Consider the following 7,647-nt stretch of genomic DNA (forward strand, 5'->3'; position numbering starts at 1 on the left):
AGTTTTGGGGTTTTGGTTTGGGGTTTGTGTTTTGGGTTTGGTGTTTGGTTTGGGACCTGGTTTGGGGGTTTTGGGTTTGTGATTTGGGTTCCTGTTTTGGGTTTGGTTTTTGGCTTGGTTTTCTGGGTTTAGGTTTTAGGTTTGGTTTGGGGTTTTGGTTTTGAGGTTTGTGCTTGGGTTTGGGTTTTGGTTTTGGGTATTGGGTTTTTGTTGTGAGTTTTATGTTTGGGTTTTAGTTTGGTTTTGAGTTTGGGTTTTAGGTTTGGTTTTGTGTTTTGGTTTTTAGGTTTTAGTTTTATGTTTTGGGTTTGGATTTTTGGTTTGATTTTGGGTTTTGGTTTTTGGGTTTTGATTTTAGTTTTGAGTTTAGTGTTTGGGTTTTGGGTTTGAGTTGGGGTTTGGGGTTTGGCTTTGAGTTTGGGTTTTGAGTTTGGCATTAGTTTTGAGTGTTAGGTTTTGGGTTTTGGTTTTAGGTTTTGGGTTTGAGTTTGATTTTTGGGTTTTGTTTTTTGGGTTTAGTTTAAAGTTTTAGGTTTGGGTTTTGGGTTTGGTTTTGAGTTTGAGTTTTGAGTTTTGGGTTTGGTGTTTGGGTTTTGAGTTTGGTTTTGTGTTTTGGGTTTGAGTTTGGGTTTGGTTTTAACTTTGAGTTTTGGGGTTTGGCTTTGGGTTTGGTTTTGAGTTTGAGTTTTGAGTTTTGGGTTGGTGTTTGGGTTTTGAGTTTGGTTTTGTGTTTTGGGTTTGAGTTTGGGTTTGGTTTTAGCTTTGAGTTTTGGGTTTGGTTTTGAATTTGAGTTTTGAGTTTTGGGTTTGGTTTTGGGTTTTGGATTTGCGTTTGGGCTTGGTTTTAGCTTTGAGTTTTGGGGTTTGGTTTTGGGTTTGGATTTGAGTTTGAGTTTGAGTTTTGGGTTTGGTGTTTGGGTTTTGGGTTTGGTTTTGTGTTTGGGTTTGGTTTTGTGTTTTGGGTTTGAGTTTGGGTTTGATTTTGGGGTTTGGGTTTGGTTTTAGCTTTGAGTTTTGGGGTTTGGTTTTGGGTTTGGTTTTGAGTTTGAGTTTTGAGTTTTGGGTTTGGTGTTTGTGTTTTGGGTTTGGTGTTTGGGTTTTGGGTTTGGTTTTGTGTTTTGGGTTTGAGTTTGGGTTTGATTTTGGGTTTTGGGTTTGGGTTTGGTTTTGGCTTTGAGTTTTGGGGTTTGGTTTTGGGTTTGGTTTTGAGTTTTGGGTTTGGTGTTTGTGTTTTGAGTTTGAGTTTGGGTTTGAGTTTGGGTTTTGGTTTTGGGTTTTGGGTTTTGGTTTTGAGTTTTGTGTTTGGGTTTTGGGTTTGGTTTTTGGGTTTGGTTTTGAGTTTTGAGTTTTGATTTTGTGTTTTGGGTTTGGTTTTAGTTTTGAGTTTTGGGGTTTGGTTTTTGGGTTTAGGTTTGGTTTTGAGTTTAGGTTTTGGTTTTGAGTTGGAGTTTGGGTTAGATTTTTGGGTTTGGTTTTAGTTTTGAGTTTTGGGTTTTGGTTTGGGTTTTGAGTTTGGGTTTTGGTTTTGAGTTGGGGTTTGGGTTAGATTTTTGGATTTGGTTTTGAGTTTGGTTTTAGTTTTGATTTTTGGGTTTTGGTTTGGGTTTTGAGTTTAGGTTTTGGTTTTGAGTTGGGGTTTGGGTTAGATTTTTGGGTTTGGTTTTAGTTTTGAGTTTTGGGTTTTGGTTTGGGTTTTGAATTTGGGTTTTGGTTTTGATTTGGGGTTTGGGTTAGATTTTTGGGTTTGGTTTTAGTTTTGAGTTTTGGGTTTTGGTTTTTGGGTTTTGGTTTGGGTTTTGAGTTTGAGTTTTGGTTTTGAGTTGGGGTTTGGGTTAGATTTTTGCGTTTGGTTTTAGTTTTGAGTTTTGGGTTTTGGTTTGGGTTTTGAGTTTGAGTTTTGGTTTTGAGTTGGGGTTTGGGTTAGATTTTTGGGTTTGGTTTTAGTCTTGAGTTTTGGGTTTGGGTTTTGTGTTTGATTTTAGGTTTCGGGTTTGGGTCCTGTGCTCGTGTTTTGGGTTTGGGGCTTGCCCTTTGGGTTTGGGAGTTTGTGCCATGCTCTCCCTGCTTGAACCACAGGAAATCAGCTGGCCAAGGGCAGGACTGGGTGATGCAGCGCCCATGCTCTTGCCTGCTTCACCCTCGCGTTGCCTGCTTCAGGGTGAAGTGGTGAACAGCCCTCCCAGCGCAGCCGCATCCCGTCCACGGCGGTGCCTCTCCTAGCATCGCAGCAGGACTTTGGGTTGGAAGGGACCTTTAAAGGTCAGCCTAATCCAACGCCCCCACACCCACCCCCTGCAGCCAGCAGGGACATCTGTAGGTGCCCCCTCCTGTGTTTGTTAGTTCCAACTCATTAGCACCGAACTGGTACTCGAAGGAGCCTTGCGGCGCCGTTATCAGTGCCAAGGTGACTTGTGCCGAGCTGTAGCTCTTATCTCTGCCTCTGTTGGATGGTGAATGCGACCCAACTGCTATCAAACCTCCCGATGGAGGCGGGGGGGGGGGGGGGGGGGGGGGGAGGGAGGAGCAGGAGGAGGAAGAGCATCTTGCCTGTGCTGTTTGCTGTAGACATGAAAATCCTTTACCTGATAAAGCGATATGGTGAGATAGGAGGAACTAAATTTATCTCCTGCTGGCGTTGTTGAGCGCCTGGGGGGTGAGGGGCAGGGGGGGGAAGGTTTCCTCTCTTTGGCTTGGCACAGCCACACACACAGACAGGTAAAGGGGAAGGGTAAATGCCTGCCATCTGGTTTGGAAGGATGAGGACCAGGTTCAGCTGCGTGTCCCTGCAGGCTATGTCGTTTCTCGGTGCCGGGCTGAGGGCAGGAGCTGAAAGGAGAGGCAGAGATAAACGGCGCCGGCAGGACTCGCCGGGCAGCAGGCTGCCGGTGTGGGGCCCGAGAGCATGAAATCCACTCGCCCGGCCAGAGGGATGCCTCTGGAAGCCTCCCTCAGCCTGCCGGGCTGGTTTATTTAAGCACCGCTTTGCAGATAAGGTGATGCTTCAGATAAGCCCTGGGCGATGCTTGTCCTTTCTAAGCAGAGGAACATCACTTGCTGTGCTCCCCCCGGGGCTGCCTCTCCCCTCCCAGTTCGGTGTTGCTTCATCTGACACATCCTGGTGGAGAAGCTCAATCTGCTGGATTCCATCAAAGACTTCTTCTTCTTGTTGCTGTTGCTATTGTTGCTGTTTTGCTCCTCTTCTGCTGCTTGCAGTGCCACAAAACCCCAATGGGGCTACCCAGGAGCTGATCCAGAGCCTGCAGCTCTGATTCCTGCTGCCTGCAGCACTGCTTCACTGCTGCCTGCAGCTCTGATTCCTGCTGCCTGCAGCTCTGCTTCACTGCTACCTGCAGCTTTGCTTTCCTGCTACCTGCAGCTCTGCTTTCCTGGTGCCTGCAGCTCTGCTTTCCTGCTACCTGCAGCTCTGCTTTCCTGGTGCCTGCAGCTCTGCTTTCCTGCTACCTGCAGCTCTGCTTTCCTGGTGCCTGCAGCTCTGCTTTCCTGGAGCCTGCAGCTCTGCTTTCCTGGAGCCTGCAGCTCTGCTTTCCTGGAGCCTGCAGCTTTGCTTTCCTGGTACCTGCAGCTTTGCTTTCCTACTGCCTGCTTTAGTGCTCCACAACCTCCCTGGACAACCTGTGCCATATCTCCCACCACCCTCAAACTTCTTCCTCATATCCAGTTTCATTCTCACCTCTGACAATTCAAACCTATTCCTCCTCTCATTCTCAGACCTTGTCAATAGTCCCTCCCCAGCCCTCCTGCAGCCGCCTTCAGCTCCTGCAAGGCCACTCCAAGGTCTCCTCCAAGCCTTCTCCTCTCCAGCCTGCACAGCCCCAACTCTCTCAGCCTGTGCTCACAGCAGAGCTGCTGCAGCCCTCTCAGCACCTTGGTGGCCTCCTCTGCACTGGCTCCAACACTTCCATGTCCTGCTTGTGCTGGGGGCTGCAGAGCTGCCCCCAGGGCTGCAGGTGGGGTCTGAGGAGAGCAGAGCCAAGGGGCAGAATCCCCTCCCTTGCCCTGCTGCCCACACTGCTCTTGCTGCAGCCCAGCACAGGGTTGTGTCTGGGCTGCACTCACACTGCAGGCTCATGTTGAGCTTTTCACCATCCCAGACCCCCAGGTCCTGTTCCTCAGGGCTACTCTCAGCTCCTGTTGAGCTTTTCACCAGCCCAGACCCCCAGGTCCTGTTCCTCAGGGCTACTCTCAGCTCCTGTTGAGCTTTTCACCAGCCCAGACCCCAGGTCCTGTCCCTCAGGGCTGCTCCCAGCCATTCCCAGCCTGGAGCTGTGCTTGGGATTGCACCACCTCCTTACTCTTGGCCTTGTTGACTGCCATGAGGTTGGCCTGGGCACAGCTCTACAGGCTCTCCAGGTCCCTCTGGCTGGATCCCTGCCCTCTGCCAAGTCTGCTGTGCCACACAGCTCGGTGCCATCTGCAGCCTTGCTGAGGCTGCACTCCATGCCTCTGTCCATGGCACTGACAAAGAGGTTCCACAGCTCTGGTGCCAGCCCTGACCCCTGAGGGATGCCCCTTGGCACTGTTCTGCAACTGGGCATTGTACCCTTTCTGCATGCCACCACCCAGCCCATTCCTTCCCCAGCAGTGCTCCACCCATCCAGTCTGTGTCTTTCCACCTTGGTGACCAGGCTGTCCTGTAGGACAGAGTCAAACACCTTGCTCAAGTCTGAGTAGATGACCACAGTTGCCCTTCCCTTGCCCATTGCTGCTGTGAGTTAGGTTAAAGGACAACCACCAGCCCACAGAGGATCCCTCTGGCAGGGCTGAGCATTGGCTCCTTCCTTCAGCCTGGTGCCTACTTAGAGTCAGAATAGAGCCATAGAACCAGTCAGGGCTGGAAGGCACCACAAGGAGCAGCCAGTCCCAACCCCCCTGCCATGCCCAGGGACACCCTACCCTAGAGCAGGTCAGCCTGGCACAGCTGACAGACTGATAGAACAAACCAACAGCTCTGTGCAGGCAGGGTGATGGTGGTGATGGTGGTGATGATGGTAGTAATGATGGTGATGGTGGTGGTGGTGCTGGTCGTGCTGGTGATGGTAGTGATGGTGCTGGTGATGATGATGGTGCTGGTAATGGTGGAGATGATGGTGGTGGTGATGATGATGGTGCTGATGATGGTGCTGGTAATGGTGGAGATGATGGTGGTGGTGATGATGATGGTGCTGGTGCTGGTAATGGTGGTGATGATGGTGGTGGTGATGATGATGGTGCTGGTGCTGGTAATTGTGGTGATGATTATGATGATGGTGCTGGTGCTGATAATGGTGCTAGTGCTGGTAATGGTGGAGATGATGGTGGTGGTGATGATGGTGGTCGTGATGATGATGGTGCTGGTAATGGTGGTGATGATGATGGTGGTCGTGATGACGATGGTGCTGGTGCTGCTGATGGTGGTGGTGGTGCTGCTGGTGGTGGTGGTGGTGATGGTGCTGGCGCTGGTGCTGATGGTGGTGGTACTGGTAATGGTGGAGGTGGTGCTGATGGTGCTGGTGGTGCTGATGGTGCTGATGGTGATGATGGTGCTGGTGGTGATGGTGGTGGTGCTGGTGGTGGTGGTGCTGGTGGTGGTGGTGGTGATGGTGGTGGTGCTGGTGGTGGTGGTGCTGGTGGTGGTGGTGCTGATGGTGCTTTTGCAGAGGGCTGACCAAGGCTCCGGACGGGCACATCCCTCCCCCCCTTGCCGTGCCCCTCCCCTCCTCCCAGGAGCAAACCCTTCTCCCTCCCCCCAGTAGGGAGGGCTTCAAGTCCCAGACCTGCGTTTCGGAGCCGGTTGCTGGCAGACATCTGTCGGCGCAGCTAATTAAGTGGCTGCATGGAGAGCGTGCTCAGAGGAGAGCTGAGCTCCCCCTCCCTGCCTAATGGCACTCAGAGGCTGGCAGTGTTTTGCAGGGCCACGTTGGCAGGGCAGCGAGGTGCCTGTTTCAGGCTCATGAATCAGACACCTACGAGGATGTGAATACCTTCATCAGAGACCTCTTTTTATTGCAGTCTGTGTTCCCCACCCTCCCCCCACCCCCCCTTTCCTCTTGGCAATGAGAGGATGATTTCTGCCTCTTGAAATCAGCGCTGCCAATGAAGTGCAGTTGGAGAAGGTGCCAGGGACACATGAGCTGGGAGCTAGGTGAGACTTCAGGGGGCACAGATAAATAACTCAGATTGCTGCTGCTGCTGCTGCTGCTGCAAAGTCTGTAGGCATAGAATGCTGGCAGCAAGGTGGGGAGGGGAGGGGGTTGGAAGGGATCCCTGGGGATCATCCAGCCCAACCTCCTCTCTGCTGAAGCAGGGGCACCCACAGCAGCTTGCCCAGTAGGGGACCCAAGCCCTGGTGGCAGTGATGGTGCAGTTGGCACCACTGATGGGGTGGGTGAGAAACTCTATGAGCTGGGATGGAAAGAAGAACAATGCCATGGAAGAGAGACAGGGACACAAACCAGTGTGGCACAGCTGGCACCACTAATGGGGTGGATAAGAAACTCTATGACTAAACCCTGTGAGGAGAGGCTGAGGGAGCTGGGGGGGGTGCAGCCTGCAGCAGAGGAGGCTGAGGGCAGAGCTGATTGCTGCCTGCAGCTGCCTGCAGGGAGGCTGTAGCCAGGTGGGGTTGGGCTCTGCTGCCAGGCAGCCAGGGACAGAAGCAGGGCACAGAGGCTGAAGCTGTGCCAGGGCAGGTCTAGGCTGGAGGTGAGGAGGAAGTTCCTGGCAGAGAGAGTGATTGGCACTGGAATGGGCTGCCCAGGGAGGTGGTGGAGTGGCTGTGCCTGGAGGTGTCTGAGGGGAGGCTGCATGAGGCACTCAGTGCCATGGGACAGTGGATCAGAAGCTGTTAGGGGATAGGTTGAACTCCATCTCCTCTGAGGTCTCTTCCAGCCTGCTCCATTCTGTGATTCTTCTCTGCAGCCTGGAGAGGAGAAGGCTTGGAGGAGACCTTGGAGTGGCCTTGCAGGATCTGAAGGAGACCTACAGGAGGTCTGGGGAGGGACTATTGACAAGGTCTGGGAATGAGAGAAGGAGGAGGAGGAATGGGATTAGAGTGGCAGAGGGGAGATTGAAAGTGGAGGTGAGGAAGCAGTTGTTTGCAGTGAGGGTGGTGAGAGCCTGGCACAGGTTGAGGATGCTGAGACCCTGGCACAGGTTTCCCAGGGAGGTTGTGGAGCACAGAAGCACAGAATGGGATCAAAGATCCTATTCTGTGCTTCTATGCTCCACAACCTCCCTGGAAGGTGTTCAGGACCAGGCTGGATGAGTCCTTGGAGGGACCTCTGGATGGGGCACCTGCATGATTCTATGATTTACGTGTCTCTGTCTCTCTTCCATGGCATTGTTCTTCTTTCCATGGAATCACAGAGCCAAGCAGGTTGGCAGAGAGCTCCAGGCTCACCCAGCCCAGCCTAGCACCCAGCCCTGCCCAACCACCCAGACCATGGCACTCAGTGCCTCAGCCAGGCTTGGCTGCAACACCTCCAGCCACAGCCACTCCACCACCTCCCTGGGCAGCCCATTCCAGTGCCAATCACTCTCTCTCTGCCCACAACTTCCCCCTCACATCAGAGCAAAAGGCTCACCAGGGGGCTAAGGCCACGACACTCCCGCAGCAGTGCAGCTGGGCTCCCTGACAGGCTATAATCA

This window comes from Pogoniulus pusillus, chromosome Z, assembly GCF_015220805.1.
Source record: "Pogoniulus pusillus isolate bPogPus1 chromosome Z, bPogPus1.pri, whole genome shotgun sequence".
Lineage (NCBI taxonomy): Eukaryota > Metazoa > Chordata > Aves > Piciformes > Lybiidae > Pogoniulus > Pogoniulus pusillus.